Consider the following 15,403-nt stretch of genomic DNA (forward strand, 5'->3'; position numbering starts at 1 on the left):
CCGGTTGACGTGGGCCCAACGAGCTCAGCAGCAGCAACAACAGGAGTGACAAGAACAGCAGCACCAACAGCACGCCGCCAGCCGGTGAGTCCGACGGCACGGCCCAGAGCAAGCAGAAATAGCAAATACGATTAAAAGACTGGAACACGAAAACAAAGAGTTAAGGCAAACATACACACAACTTGTCGGGGAAATCAGACAACTCAAAACGCCACCAACCTCCGACTCTAATCAAACCGAAACCACATCAGAACCCATGGTAGTGGAGGTACCGGTAGCGAAATCCACGCGCAGTCCGCATAAGAGAAAAGGCATGACAAACACACATCTCTAGAGTACAGACAGCGACATTAGGGAAATCAAAGAACTGCTCGGCGAGATTGCAACTACCGTCGCGTTATTGAAGGAAGAGCAAGACAAACTTGCGACGACTGTAGGGACCCTCAAGGAAGGTTACGACAGGATAACGCTACAAATCAACCACATGATGGAGACGATCAACAGCCACGCGGCAATGCTCAACGCGCTAGAAATGGCAGACCACCCTTCTGTGATCTCACAGTCTACTATCACCAAGCTACCTCGGGCGCTGTCCCTTGATGGACAAAGCAACAACGTTGCCTCACAGAGGCCACTAAATGCGAACAACAAAGATGGCTGTGCAAACTGAACCGTTTCATCTTTGGCAATGGAATTGTAAGGGCTACGTCCGCAAAAAGGCCTCGCTGCAAAAATACATTCGAGCCAAAAAAAGACAAACCCCAAATCATTCTCCTACAAGAAACAAATACCGCTACACCCTCGCTATCCAGCTATGACGTGACCGCTACAACACCACAACACAAATGCAACACAAATGGTAGTTGCTGGTTGATCGCTCGTGGACCCAAACTTCCTTTCACGCGCGTGGTTAACGACTTCATGTTGCAGCTTGCTGCCCGCTACACCCTCTGGCATGCTGCTTCTTTGAAGTTGGCCACCAAAGTTGCAGTTCAGTACCAAGCACATGATACTGTAATAATAATAGCATTGTCAGTAGGTCAACTAGTGCCATCTAATAGTGGCTTGTTGAAAATAGCCAGTATGCGGTATGTTAGGGAAACTTTATTCATTTTGGCACTTCAAAGTGAGAACGTGGGCCTAAAAGGGACTGAAAACCAATTTTTATGGTACTCATTTATCTAATGCAATGTAAAGCTTACCTACCGGTCAGTGTGCTGAATCATGCAGTAGCAACGCAAAAGACGCCTTGTAAAATTTTTATGAGAATTTATATCTGCAGCAAGAAATTGTTGACGGAAGCATGATGGAAACCGTGATAGCTGAGTGCAATACCAATTATATGCCAGCTTTGGTGGGAGGCATAAAAGTGTGGTCGTAGCTGAGCGAAAGTACTATTTTGTTGATCAAGTCAATGTTCCTGCGATTCATGTTTTCATAAGTGTTAAATTATTTCTACAATATTGATATGTGCTTTCGTGGTTTCCTGTTAAAGAATTTTGATCTATCACAAGCGTGTTTTTTAGCCATGCCAAGTTCTGTGAAGTGGAATGGTGCTTTTACACGTGACACACAATTCAGCAAGTTGCCGTAACTATGCGTGTGCTTTTGATTTCCAAAGCACGTCGTCTCTCGAAGACCTAAGCGAGCTGGAGCAAAAGATTTTAGCTCGCATGTGTGCTCAGAATTTTGCACGCGTACAAAAGCAATCATGTGTGCCGCCATGCATGACGGCCGCAGCGTGGACTTCTTTACTTTGTAATATGCATAGAATAAAGTGCAAAAGCCTTACAATATATGAACTGCAGATTTAAGAATAATTATGTGGTAATTATTAACAGCCGACTTACGTAGAGTAATCTTATACACTACACCTGGAGTACCAAGTCCATACTACCAGTTCAGGCCTTTACTGGTTTTTGATAGTGTCTTTGCCAATTTAAAATCACAATTCTTACTTAAATCACAGCTACTGGATTCTATAACTATACATCATGGTCCTTTCATTCCCATCAACATCTCACAACACATTCTGGCCAGCTGTCGGTCCCTTTAAGCCCAGACCAAACCAACACTTGCCGTTTGCTGTGCCTCATGAGAAATGGTGGTTTGCTTCTACAAGAGACCCGCATGCTAATGCTCACCCACTTGGCTCACTCATCGACGTTTTGACAGACATCATTTTGTGCTTTGTTATTCACCGTGGTTCAAAATGCTGAAGTAATGAGAAACACAATTCGTTTAATGCGAATAGCATTCTTAGCCTATGTGAGCCGTTTTGAGCCTGCCCGCCCGTCCGTCCGTCCATCCATCCATCTAGTAATTCAAGTTGTCTACTTGCTTCGGCCACTAGGTATGTGTTCCTGGTCGTGATACCGTCGTGGTCATTCCATTATCGTCATTCAAGCTTTGCGATCTCACTCTCATCCAGCCGTCCTCGTCACACCTTCTACCCTGTACCCAGTGGCCCAAATTGTCTAATAGCTTGGGTCACTAGGTATGGACTCATGGTTCTGATGCCGTCGTGGTCATTGCGTCCTTGTCAGTCCAGCTTTGTCATCCAGCTCTCATCATCTCAACGTCGCCATACAGTCATCACGCATTCCTTGTCACACCACCATCATGATGCGGTCGCAGTGATTCAGTCGTTATCAGTCCAGCTTCGTGATCTGACTCATCATGTGGTCATCGTCATTCCTTCTACTTCGACCCAGTGGTCCAAGTTGCCTACTTGCTTGGAACACAGGTATGTGCTCCTGGTTGATCCCATCCATCGTTGTCAGGCCAGTGTCATCACATACCCATGTCATGCTGTCGTCGTCCCGTCTTCTACCGCGAACCCAGTGACCTAAGTTGTCTAGTAGCTTGCCAGCAGGGTTCGTACACAATATTTGGCTGAAAATTCAAGGACATTTCGAGGATTTCAAGGATGCAAAAAGGCAGAATTCAAGGAGTGTTAGCGTAATTTTATTTCCTCACATGACTTCGAAAAGGAGCCCTATTTTCGCATTAATTTCTCTTTCAAGAGCTGTTATCTCCGCTTCTTTTTCTTCGGCTGTTCGACGGAAACTATTGGCCTTGACAAGACAAGTCAGGTCATTTTTTGCTTCGGCGTCTTCCGAAAAGCGATCCGCTGACTCCTGCAAGCACTTAAGAGTTTTTTGGAGCTTTGTCTTCTTCTCTTGCATGCTCTGTAGCTCTAGCTCGAGTTTTTTTCTCTTCAAGGTTACCTGCTGTGCTACAGATTGCTTTTTCTGCTCGTCCATGTATAATGCATACCTATGTCTGGCTTGGCACACTGATGACTTCAGTTCTTTCGACAGCGGAACGTTAAGCAGCCCACCGTGGGTTTTCACGGCCTCGCAGATGACTCGTTGTGAGATATACGAGAGCTCTGCCATATTTTCGACCGCGATCTGCTTGTTTACACTGAAACCTCTTTCTACTGAAGCCTGCCCATGACTAAGCAAGAGAAGGACCTTCAGTACTTCCCATAACATCGAGAATGCTGGGTCATGCTTCAAAAGGCGCACGAAGAGAACGTCAAGGCGTTCCTGATCTCTTTCATAGTTTTGCAGTTCATGCCGTTTTTCTTGGCAGAACTTAATGTACTGTGCACACACAATATCGCTCTTGTGCTCAGAAAGAAGCTTGCGGTCAATTAAACAGTTAAGAACAACTTTCAGCTTCCCAAGGCACATTTCTGTCTTTGACATATCTCTGGGGTCGAAACATGACAACCCTCGAACCAGAGGGTACCTAATAGGACTTCTCTCCATAATTTTCAGGATCATGTTCACAATGAACTTCCGACGCTCACCCACAAAATTCAAAAACACACTTGGTACTCGCTTTTCCGCTTTTTAAGATCTTCTCAGCCACCCCTCCAACGTCCACCTTCTCGAGTGACGTGTATTGGCAGTATCATGAACATCAATTCGCAACAGTTTCGTGATGCTCGTGGCTTCTGTCGACACCGAGCGCTTCATGAACCTTGCAAGGAGGCTCCTGAAGACAGTTTCAAGCTCTTTCGCGAAAAAAAATGTCTTCGGAGAATCACTCTGAAAAACAGTCAAGAAAGGCTGCACAACCATTGCAAGTTTAGGGAAAAGTTGAGTTTCGCAAGTGCAAGCTGGTCCTTTAGAAAAGCACTGACGTTCTCATACGCTCTACATTTCGGCAAGGGTAGCCTATGGTCGCTCACTGCTTCGGTGTAGTGCCTCAAATGCTCCCGCATAGCCAGGGCTCTCTCCAGTACTGGCACGTTCTCGACCCAACAGTGGGGTACGAAAGGAAGTGGAAACAGCTTGCTCCTTGTTTCTTCAACAATATCTTCACGGCAGGCCGGTGCATCATGGAAGAGTGAGAATACGCTCGACAGAAAGGCGTCAACTGGCCAGCTCGTCGCATGCATTCCTGCTTTGTAAGCATTATGCACTGTGTGCAACCCACATGAACCAATATCCAAGCACTGGACTTGGAAGTCATTCTTCATGTGCTGCTGCAACTTGTTGAAAAGACTCCAGTTGACATTCGGGCCATCCATCGAGAGCTGCACAATCCTGCTCAGGGGAAAGGACGCGAGTGTTTCCGTCAACTTCTGCATAAGGTCGTCCGCTGTGCTGTGATCCATGAATGTCGAAGTCAGGGATCTGGTTGTCACCTCACAGTTGTTCCACAATCTGACGTGAACATCAAGTTGTTTTCTTTGCAGGTATTCATTCAAGGTTCCGTCAAAAAGCAGAACAAAATTGTCAGACTTCTCCATCATTTGTTGTACCTGCGAAGTGAAAAATGGGCGCAGACCATGGCACGCGACCTACGCGCACTTTTTCTCAGAGCAAGTGAAGCTTCTCACGACCTCGCTATCCGGAAACATCTTTTGGAATAGCTGGGAAATGGATCCACTGGAGCTGTAGGAGTAGTGTGACGACACAACTTTCATCGTCCACAATATCTCGGCTTCGATCACGGAATCATGCTTTCTGCAGTCTTCGTCAAGTGTCGCAGCCCGAGAGGAAGTTGCCGTGGTTTCACGCTTAGAAGCAGTCGCGGACGTCAGATTTCCCGCTTGCACGAAACTTGCGGCGGTTGAGCAGCCCTCACCTGCTGCAGTTTTGGATCGGTGCTTCGCGCCTTTCTGGTGGCTCTTCAAGGAAGATTCCCCCATCGTTGCAATGTCGACCGTCTCCTGACATATTGCGCACTTTGCTCGATAGGGATCGCTTGGTTCCGGTCTCACCCAGTGACGATAGTCCGTATGTTGCAGCCATGCAGGCTGAAATTCACGCCTGGCATCTTGTCAAAGCAAACACACAGCGCAAACGCGAACTTCCCTTAAATGGCACGCACGAGGCCAACAGACGGTCCAACTATAATGCCTAAAAGAGCACTTACTAGTGCACCGAGCGCGGGTGTCGCGGTAGCACCGAGAGTGATGCCTGCCGCCGCCGTCCGATTGGTGCGCTGCTCTACGAGACTGTGCCGGATCATGCCGAGGCACGGGCTCCACCACTGGAAAAGCTGGCGCCACCGTCGGCGTGACGTGCTAGGAGGGATCACGAGGACATAGCGGCCGCGTCGGCTGCTTCGGACGCGCCGAAGCGAGCTGAAAACGAGTTTAAATTCCCTCGTACGCCGCGGTCCTCATTTAGTGACGAAATTTTCCCGCTTTGAGCGTCTCCTTTACAACGCTTGAAAGCACTACAATAGGTAGTGGCTGCCTTTGAAGGCGCGCAACATGGTAGGCTACTGCTCGGTGCTGCAGGGCCGGACGCACGTAACGGAGGCTGGTGTCAGTGACACGTAGCCGCAGGACAAGAAGCTGCGTGAAGCTTGGCTCACGAAACATAAAACCGGCAAACAGTCATCGGCTACAACTCGGGTATGCAGCAAGCAGAGATGCGAGAAAGATTTCTGCTACGGCGCCAGGTCTGCGATGTTCTGAAAACGGGCACTGAGACGCCGGTTTGGTCTATGAACTTATCGATGCTATATAGATACTGCCAAGTTCAGTGGAGTGGAAAGGCAGCAGTAAGAAGCACATTTAAAGAAAGCATGGCATATGGTGATCTTTGTGTTATGAATTAATGCACTGGAATACTAAATAGGAGCAGCGGGAAAGTGCACGCTCAGAACACCGATAAACATACAGTGCGACGCAACTCGAGAAATAATATTGAAAGGTCAAAGAATTTAGAAGAAAAAAAGATTGAATCGTCGCGGCGGCACATCACAGTCCCCGTAGGCATCGAAGTCTCTACAATGAAATTATTTTTGAACAGCTCTGATAGCGCCCACGCAACAATGGTTGCTTGTATACTGTCAAATTCTCATATTCTGCGGCCTAAAGCTCATGGCACGGTGCGTAAACGTGCGTGCGGAGAAAGCGAAACAGTGCGCGGACAAGCATGATGACGCGCAGTCGGTCACTGCGAATCTGCGCGATCGCTGCATTGAGGCTTCGTTCTCTTACGCTCCATTTAGTTATACAAACACTGTAAGAACATATTTCACATAGTTTGCTCTCAGCGTTTACCTGTACCTTTCACACAAGAAGGCGGTTCGGGAGACTCCATCGCGGCGACCGCGCGCAGTGGCGTTCACTGTACGTATTCGGTAAAGAGATAGCGTCTGTAAACGATTGTGTGCTTTCAGTTTGCCCAAGATTATTATTCTCTTCTCTCGTTTCGAAAGTACTTACACAAATGTCCGGGAGAGCTGGCGCGTGGTGTTTTCAGTGAGCGCTGACAACAAAACCTATGAGGAGCGCGCCGCATGATCCCTTATACTACGCTAGCGAGGCGCTTCCAATAGATGGCGACTCCGTAACTCCTTGCCGCCAATATTCTAGGCACTATAACCGACCGACCGATATGCCTCGCATTGGATTGGATTCAATTTCCGATGCATATTAGTTGCCAGACGACGTAGGGGCTGCGGGATTTAAAACTGAAACTTGCTGATGTTGCCCTTCAGTCAACACAGCTTGTTTTCATGGGCATTTGTAAGCGAAAGGGCCTTTAAAATCAGCGTGACTTGCGGAGTTACGTCGTTAATTTTCTCTAGTAGAACAAATCCCACAGGATTTTCAAGGATTACAAGGAGCTCACGGGTATTCAAATAGTTTCAAGGGCCCTTGAACTTATACTGTCAATATCAAGGATATTCACGGATTTCAAGGGGCTGTGCGAACCCTGCAGGAGATGAAAAGAACAAAGACATAATCGACGGCTGAGGAAAATAATTTCTTCCCTCAATCCGCTGATTGCAGAATATTGCACGCAACTATTTAACCAGCAATGGAACGAAGTGTGCGACGCCGCGGATGGTCACATGAACAGCGGGACAACTTGGCACCTGCTCAAACACCTTTTAGACAGAACCAGAACCAAAGCGGACCAGGGTCGCACGCTGAACAGGATCATGCACGAGGAACTCAAGATTACGACAGAAAATGAGCTCATTGACCGTCTCGCCGACAAGTACCTCCCGCTGGCTAAAAATGCTAGAGGCACGACCACTGAAGCATATCGCGGCAAGACCAACCCAGAGCTAGATCGGGACTTCTCAACCGAAGAGATACGCACGGCGCTTCAGAACCTAAACAGCAAGTCAGCGCCGGGGCCGGACGGCGTAACTAACAAGGCACTTAGAAACCTAGACAACGCCTTCATCGAAACCCTCACAGAGGAAATTAACAAAATCTGGACGAACGGAGCTTTACACGAAGACTGGAAAACGGCCCTCCTCGTGCTCATCCAGAGTTCCAAATATAACCCAATGCCACACCTAATTGTCTTATTTGCTTTGCTGTGACGTTCTATTTATTGGTGCTTTTTGCTTTCGCAATAGAACGTGTAATATCATGCAGTATTCATGTACTCATGTGACCCTGTCGTGTGTTCAAGCGTATTTCTTTCTTATTTTATTATTTATTTTTACGCAATGATTTGTTGTTATGCTTCTTTTACTAGTATTTATGACAACAGCAGCTGATTTAAGAAGGCGATATATATATATATATATATACGCCTGACTTCTGTACACTGCTCAGTTTATTTATGTTGGCGTGCTGTATTTGTTATGCGCCTTGTCTGCCAGTATTCGGGGGTGCAGACCTCGTCAAGCCTGATGAATGGCTTTTTGTCTGTACCCACCAAGTGTCTTTGATACTGAAATAAATGATTTATTTATTGAAAGCCTGGCAAGGCACCCAAAATCAATAACCTCAGACCGATCTCGCCGACGTCTTGCGTCGGCAAGGTAGCCGAACACGCGGTCCTAAACAGGCTCTCGAAACATCTCTCCATCCATCCATCCAACCATCCATCCATCCATCCATCAAAGTCTTCGTGAATTATGTTACGCATTTGTGTTTCGTAATGCGTTAATCATAGTATTTATGACTCGGTTATGCACTGTAGTTACGAAGTGACACACCGGGGTCGAACATTTCATTTAATTAAATACGCGGACACATTTTTGAACCTATTGCGAAGTCGGAGAGAGACTGCTGCACGCACGCTCTGCTGCGAGAGAGAAACGACGTCACTATCAGTGTAGCCAATGGCCCACACCACCTTTGCTGCGACATAATTACCTTGTCTTAACCATGTCCCCCTCTGTGTCCTTTCCCTGCAATAATACATAGATAAATACATATGTATTAAATTCGTAATTAGTTCTATGTCTACCCAACAAGAAATTTGTCTATCCGTCACGTAAGACGAATGCAATAGCTCATACCCCCGCAGTAGGGTTTCTGTGGTCGGACCGCGAGTGTTTCGCCTAGACATATACAGTTTCACTGCAAAAAGAATGTACAACCTTCTGCGAGAGACCAAGACGATCATAAGGCGAACTAACAAATGAAAGTTTATTGAACATGCGGAGTAAATGCTGGTTGACAAGCAATAAATCCAAGTGACACAAAAAGGAGAAGCAAGAACTGATGCGTGTCCAAACAGATCCCAGCAGGAAACGCATCCATCTCTGAGAGTGCAACAGAGGCCATGCTCACACAAGCCCAGTGTCTTTACATCTACAGCTTCCATGATTTCTCTAGGCAGCCGATCTGCACAGATTGCTAGCTTTTTCCTCTGCAATGCATCCTCGACATCTGAGCTTGCATTGTAAAGGAAGAAGCTAGCATTCCGACGTAATGATTCTACGGAAACCTGCAAGGTGGAGAGAATTAATAAAGGGAAAATGAGACATGCACCCAAACGTAGCTAAGTGCTACAAAGGAAACCCATACGGGTTCTTTGAAAGCAAAGCTTCACAGTTGAAGAAAAATTCGTCCTGGTCCGGGTCTCGAACCCGAGACCACCGCCTTTCCGGGGCAGCCACACTACCATCTGAGTTAACCAGGCGGATAGCAGATGGCAGGCAAAGCCGAATTTATCAACAACTCAGAAGCAAAGGCAAGAGTTTGCCATAATAATTCTGCAGAAACCCGCAAGGTGAAGAGAAGTAATTAATAAAGGGAAAATACTAAAACGTAGCTAAGTGTTACAAAGGAAACCCATACGGGTTCCTCGAACGAAAAGCTTCGCAGTTGAAGAAAAGCTTCGCAGGACGAATTTTTCTTCAACTGCGAAGCTTTTCTTTCGAGGAACCCGTATGGGTTTCCTTCGTAGCAATCAGCTACGTTTGGGTGGATGTGTCATTTTCCCTTTATTAAAGTAGTATTCTGCGCAGATCGGCTGCCTAGAGAAATTATGAAGCTGTAGATCTGAAAACGCTGGGAGAACCTTGTCAGCATGGCCTCCGTTAGACATGGATGCATTTCCTGTCTGGAAACACACATTAATTTTTGCTTCTCCTTTTTGTGTATCTTCAGTTTATTGATTGTCACCCAGCATTTATTCGGCATGTACATTAAACTTTAGGTTGTTAGATCATCTCGGTTTTCTTGTTCATCCTATGTGTTCTCTGGTGCTGTTTGCAGCCAGGCTATTCTTTACTTTTTTAGACGGCAACACGTCACTTTAATGGCCTTTATGATGTTTCTGTGTACCTTATATTATTTCTTATTTCGGCAATATTGCAAGAGTGTACAGTGTGAAGCAGTAAGAACAGGGCATGCTAACTTCTAATTAAAACGTTTATTGTGAGAATGCAGTAATCTATCTAAATCTAAACACCAGTGCCTAAAGGTTACCAGAAAGTAGTACAGCAAGAAAGCCTGAGAAACACCAGTGCCTGATGAAACCAAACAATCAGAAACAGAAAAGAGAGAAAATGCAAATAAATATACAAGTCCAGGGGAAAAACGCCGTCTGATCACCAACTGTGCATGCGACTACCTTACAATAAACAAGCTTTTTTTTTTTCCAATGCCATGGAACTGGAAGATTGTGCTTGCATAAGCAAGCTGTCAGTCTGTCTCTTGGAAAAAGAACTGTGTTTCTTTAAAGGTGCTGGCATGCATGATTGGCGATTGTAATGATTGTAATTGTATGCTTTTCCCTACACTTGGAATTTTTATCTGTGCTTTCTTTCTGTAACACTTTTACTGATGTTTGGTTGTATTAAACATCAATTTTTGCCTTACTTTCTTGCTGTCTTTTTTTCTGGTAAACAGTACACATTGCCTCATTTTCGCTATACTCAGTACACTATAGATTTGTATGTGAAATCAGGGCCTTGGGTTGAGGGGAGGTCATTGTTCTCCTGTGCAGCCTCATGGATTCATTAATCACAGCGCAACAGAAAGACAATGGACAAGAACGAAGTGAATGAACAAAGTGCATTGATCCTGCCCATTGTATATTTTTTTTTCGCAGTAGTTAATAATGAATCCATGCCAACTCATCGAGTTTTCATTTCTTTGGCTCGTGAGCCCACTTGTGTCCGGGAATATCTGCATGGCTATGTATCATGTAACTTAATTTCTTGGCCACGTGCTTGCAAGTCATATGCCAATCTCCCAATCTTCCTGACAACCTTGTGTGATGTGTAGGCCCCGACAGCTTATGGTGAATGCACCCAGGCATGCAGGATGTTGTAGTCTGCAAATTTGCACTGTAAGTGCTGCATTGATTGCTCTCAGTTCAGCTTTCCAGCTTGTATGGTAATTAATTTTATGTAGTATTACACTACTGTTACACTGTTATTGCCACATCAGTGTACTACATGTGCCTGATGTTTGTTTGTGTCATGATTAGCAACCTCTTCTGTTGTTTGGCAGTTGCATATAGTCTCCTGGCCTAATTGTTTACCCCCATATTGCACGATATGGGCCTGTTATTTTTCAAGTTCAGGTGAACCTGAGGTTGTGTTTCTGAAGGAAGTGGTAGTCATCTTTGCATCTCACATGCTAGCTTGCATAGTATCTTTCAACCAGGTTCCGAGGTTTTGAGGCAAAGAATTTGGGCCGCAGACTCCAATTCTACTCTGTCTCGGTGCTTGTTCGTTTGCTCTTTCTCATACAGGTCTTCAAACATGGTAAAATTAGAAAGACCTATCGGTACCCGGCGCCTGTATTCGATGAGTTGTCTTTTTTGTGCGCTGCTGGTAATTCATACCGTACAATGCCTTAGACACAAGTACAGCATCTGCAATTTTCCTCAATATGTGCTCGTCCACCCTTGATGATTTTGAGATTATTCTTTTCACTGAGTGTAAAATTTGGGTCATGCAGGCATGGCATAATTGTTTCGCCCATGTGCTGGCTCTGCCATCTTGGTCTTACACTAGCCAAGGATTTGGGGCTGTTGATCTGTCCAGCTATGTGAAGCACAATGTGCAATCTCGAGTACTTCTTTATTCTGGGCTTATTACTGATGCCGATGTAAGCTGTCTTATGAGAAGATGAGAGGCCAGACTGGCTAAGAAAGTCTACCGCGTTGTCAAGAGCTTGTTGCATCATTCTTGATTTCTGTATAAGATAGCTTTCCCATAAACTGTAGTACTTCTTGTAGGTGCCTGTGTTGTTGGTGTGGGTGGGCGAAATTTACCTCCAACCCTCACCTGAAATTTTCTGCCTTTCAAAAAGTTACGGTTTCACTTACGTGCTGTACCACCAGTATTTTTGCTCATGGTTCCTCCTATTAGAGTGGCATGAGGTACTGCATTAAAAGCCTCTCGATTCTTTCTTAAGTGGTATTATACCATGCCTTCTAATAACGTTACTGCTGCTTATGGCCCACTTCTATCTTGTGTGAGCATTCATGTCTTTTGATACTTATACATCTGTAGAACCAGCTACCTGACAGTGTTTTGTATACCTGACCATGCTTATTTGTGCAGTGCTGTTGAACAATAGAAATTGATGCAATGAATGTTTACACATACAAAACATCAGGAAAGATGCTTGTTATACAATTGTATCCTTTGCTTTCGATTGGTGTTAGTATTGCTTGTTAGATTTTGCATATTCCTACACGCGTGTGGTATTTGATTTTGAACAAGGCACGTGGGCGCCATCACTCGAGAAAAGAGGAGGAAGAACGAACTGGGCTCGCGCTGTGAATCTAACCGGTGAGCGCTGCAACGCTGTTGTAAATATAACTTGTAAACAGTTGCTCGTCTTACTGACTCGTCCTTCGCGTAACATTGTGGTGGATGTGGAATGTTCCCTGTCCTCGCCACTGAGCTCCGAAGCAGCCGCACCGTCGTCTTCCCAGCCATGGCTTCCAAGGGAACCACCCCGTCATCACCTATACCTGCAGCGCCAACCACTACGTACGTTACGGTTCCCAGTTTCCGTGATCCTGGGACATTCTCCGCCCAAAATGACGTTGACATCGACGACTGGCTCTGCACGTATGAGCGTGTTAGTCAAAGCCACCACTGGGACCTTACCATCATGCTTGTCTATGCAATCTTTTATCTGGACGGGACACAGCGTGTCTGGTTTCGCACCCGTGAGATCGAGCTCTCCAGCTGGGACATTTTCAAATAGCGGCTTTGCGACCTATTTCGCAACCCGTCAGGTCGCCAACAGGCTGCGCGAAAAGAGCTTACTACCCGTGTCCAGTCGCCGACTGAATCGTATGTCTTCTACATACAGGAAGTGCCCGCGCTTTGCCGGAAAGTCGACGTGCACATGACCGGGGTTGACAAGGTGGGCCATATCCTAAAAGGCATCGCGGACGACACTTTAAATTTGCTCCTCCATAACGACGTTTCTACCATCGACACCATCGTCAAAGAATGCCGCCGTGTCGTCTCACAGTTTTCCCGGCTCCCAAACACCCCTGCCACACCCTCTTGCTCCGCTCTTACCACCACACGACAATTTCAAGAGAACGTCACACGTATCGTTCGCCGTGAGACTGAAGCGGCGAGTTTGGCCCCTCTTCATCTACGACCCCCTGACGGAACCTTTGACCAGGCGGCGCCCACTATTTGCGTTATTCAAGCAGTTGTGCGGCAAGAAAATGCAAACCATGGCATCCCTACCGCCTGCTCTGTCTCCCGACCTGATTCGGCACCAATTCCCATGTTCACAACCTGTAATGACCAGTATTTTGCTCCAAGGCCACGCAATCCTGCTGAATGGTGAACCCCAGACGACAAACCGATCTGCTTCCGCTGCCACCGCATTGGTCATGTATCCTGCCACTACCGCACCACCTGGATGCCGCCGTACTGGAACTCATTCCCTGCTCCTCGCCCATACGCGGATGCTCGCCGTTACTCACCTCGCCGTCTGTACCCTACTTCTGATGCTCCTGACAGCCGCTCCTCCGTGCGATCGCCGCCGCCTCAACGGTGTCGCTCCCCGTCTCCCCACCCTTGCCACTTTTCCTCGCCAAACCGACGGACAGAAAACTAGGCCATCCAGCTCTTGGTGGTAGTGCTGCATCTAGTTCGTCCTGTCCAAATCCTCTGTTGATGCTCCTCACCAACACGAACCTAATTGAAGTAGACGTAGATGGTGTTCCGTTGACGGCATTAATTGATACTGAAGCCCAAGTGTCCATAATGAGCGCTAACCTATGTTGTCACCTCAAAAAATTTCTTACGCCTGCCATCACTCGAGCCGTACGCGTCGCCAATGGCACCACTGTTGCCGTCAGCACTGCTCGCATAGGAATTGCTGGCCGCCAAGTTCCAGTCCTGTTCACCGTGCTGACCAGTTGCCATCATGACCTAACCTTCGGGCTCGACTTTCTGACGACGCATTCTGCCCTCATCAACTGTGCCATCGGTACGCTGTGCCTTGAGCTTCGTCGTCTTTTGGACGTTCGCCCCGAACAACCGAACACCCTCTGCACTACAGCGTTTGCTCGCTTACCTCCAAAAGCCCTAACCTTCGTCGAATTGGCCTCCACAGGAACCGTGCCTGATGGCGACTATGTCGTCGCACCTATTCGTGATGCCTTCCTGGCGTGCGACATCTCTGCGCCACACTCTGTCGTAGCCCTCGCCGCTAATCAGATGTGTCTCCCCGTTATCAATTTTGGCTTGACGAAGTAAGTGTTACCTGAAGGCATAGCGGTGGCCACGCTTCGGTCGGTGACAGATGACCACGTCACTGCTTTTGCAGCCGACGCGTCTCCAGATCCGCCCGACTACCCTCAGCATGCCTTGAACCTCGACGGCCCATTACGTCCTATGGTCGCTCCGGACCTCGCACCTGACCAAGCAGCCGCCCTATATCGCATTTTGCTATCCTACCGCGACATGACAATGACAATCGACCACTTGGTCAGACGTCCCTTGTTAAACATTGGATAAACACTGGTGATGCTGTTCCCATTTGCTGCCGACCGTATCGCGTGTCCACAGCAGAGCGGCAAGTTATTCAGCAGGAAGTAAACAAGATGCTCGACAGAGGCATTGTTGAGCCCTCGTCGAGTTCTTGGGCGTCGCCGGTCGTGCTCGCCAAAAAGAAAGATGGCACGTGGCGTTTCTGCGATGCTTACCGCCACATAAACCGAATTACTAATAAGAACGTTTACCCTTTACCACGAATCGACGACTCTCTTGATTATCTTCACGGTGTCAAATACCTTTCGTCTATCGACCTTCGACCTGGTTATTGGCAGATTTACGCCGATGCATGCCCCCTTATGCAATAGTCTTGCATATGGTTTAAGGTTTCAATAAATGATTATGAACTAAATCAAAGTGCAAGAGCTCTTTTTTTACCGATGACTCCCATAGAAATGCGACTGCCATGGCTGGCAATTCAACCCCTCACCTTGTGTTAGCAGCACAATGCTATAGCCACAGTGGAAGGCGAATAAATTGAACAATTTCTTTGTCTACAGCTAGATGTTCTTTTTCTTGCCTGCATGTAGGTAAAACTTGCACTAAGTGTGTCATTGCAAAAAAAAACAGTTTGTGGTCCTTTATTGAATAAACTGCACATTGTGTATAGTTCAAATGCAAAAATTTCTTTTAAAATCCGAGGATTATATGTTCTTCAAGTAGCATGGTACTTCAT

General features: G+C 46.7%; 1 protein-coding gene and 1 pseudogene across 4 annotated transcripts in view; both read right to left on the reverse strand.

The window, feature by feature from the left end:
• The window catches only part of Plc21C (Phospholipase C at 21C), a 571,303-nt gene that overhangs the window by 337,172 nt on the left and 218,728 nt on the right, over positions 1-15,403 (reverse strand). The window lies entirely within an intron of this gene.
• Positions 1,365-5,493, reverse strand: LOC142588007 (uncharacterized; annotated as a pseudogene).

The sequence above is a fragment of the Dermacentor variabilis genome, chromosome 7 (assembly GCF_050947875.1).
Source record: "Dermacentor variabilis isolate Ectoservices chromosome 7, ASM5094787v1, whole genome shotgun sequence".
Lineage (NCBI taxonomy): Eukaryota > Metazoa > Arthropoda > Arachnida > Ixodida > Ixodidae > Dermacentor > Dermacentor variabilis.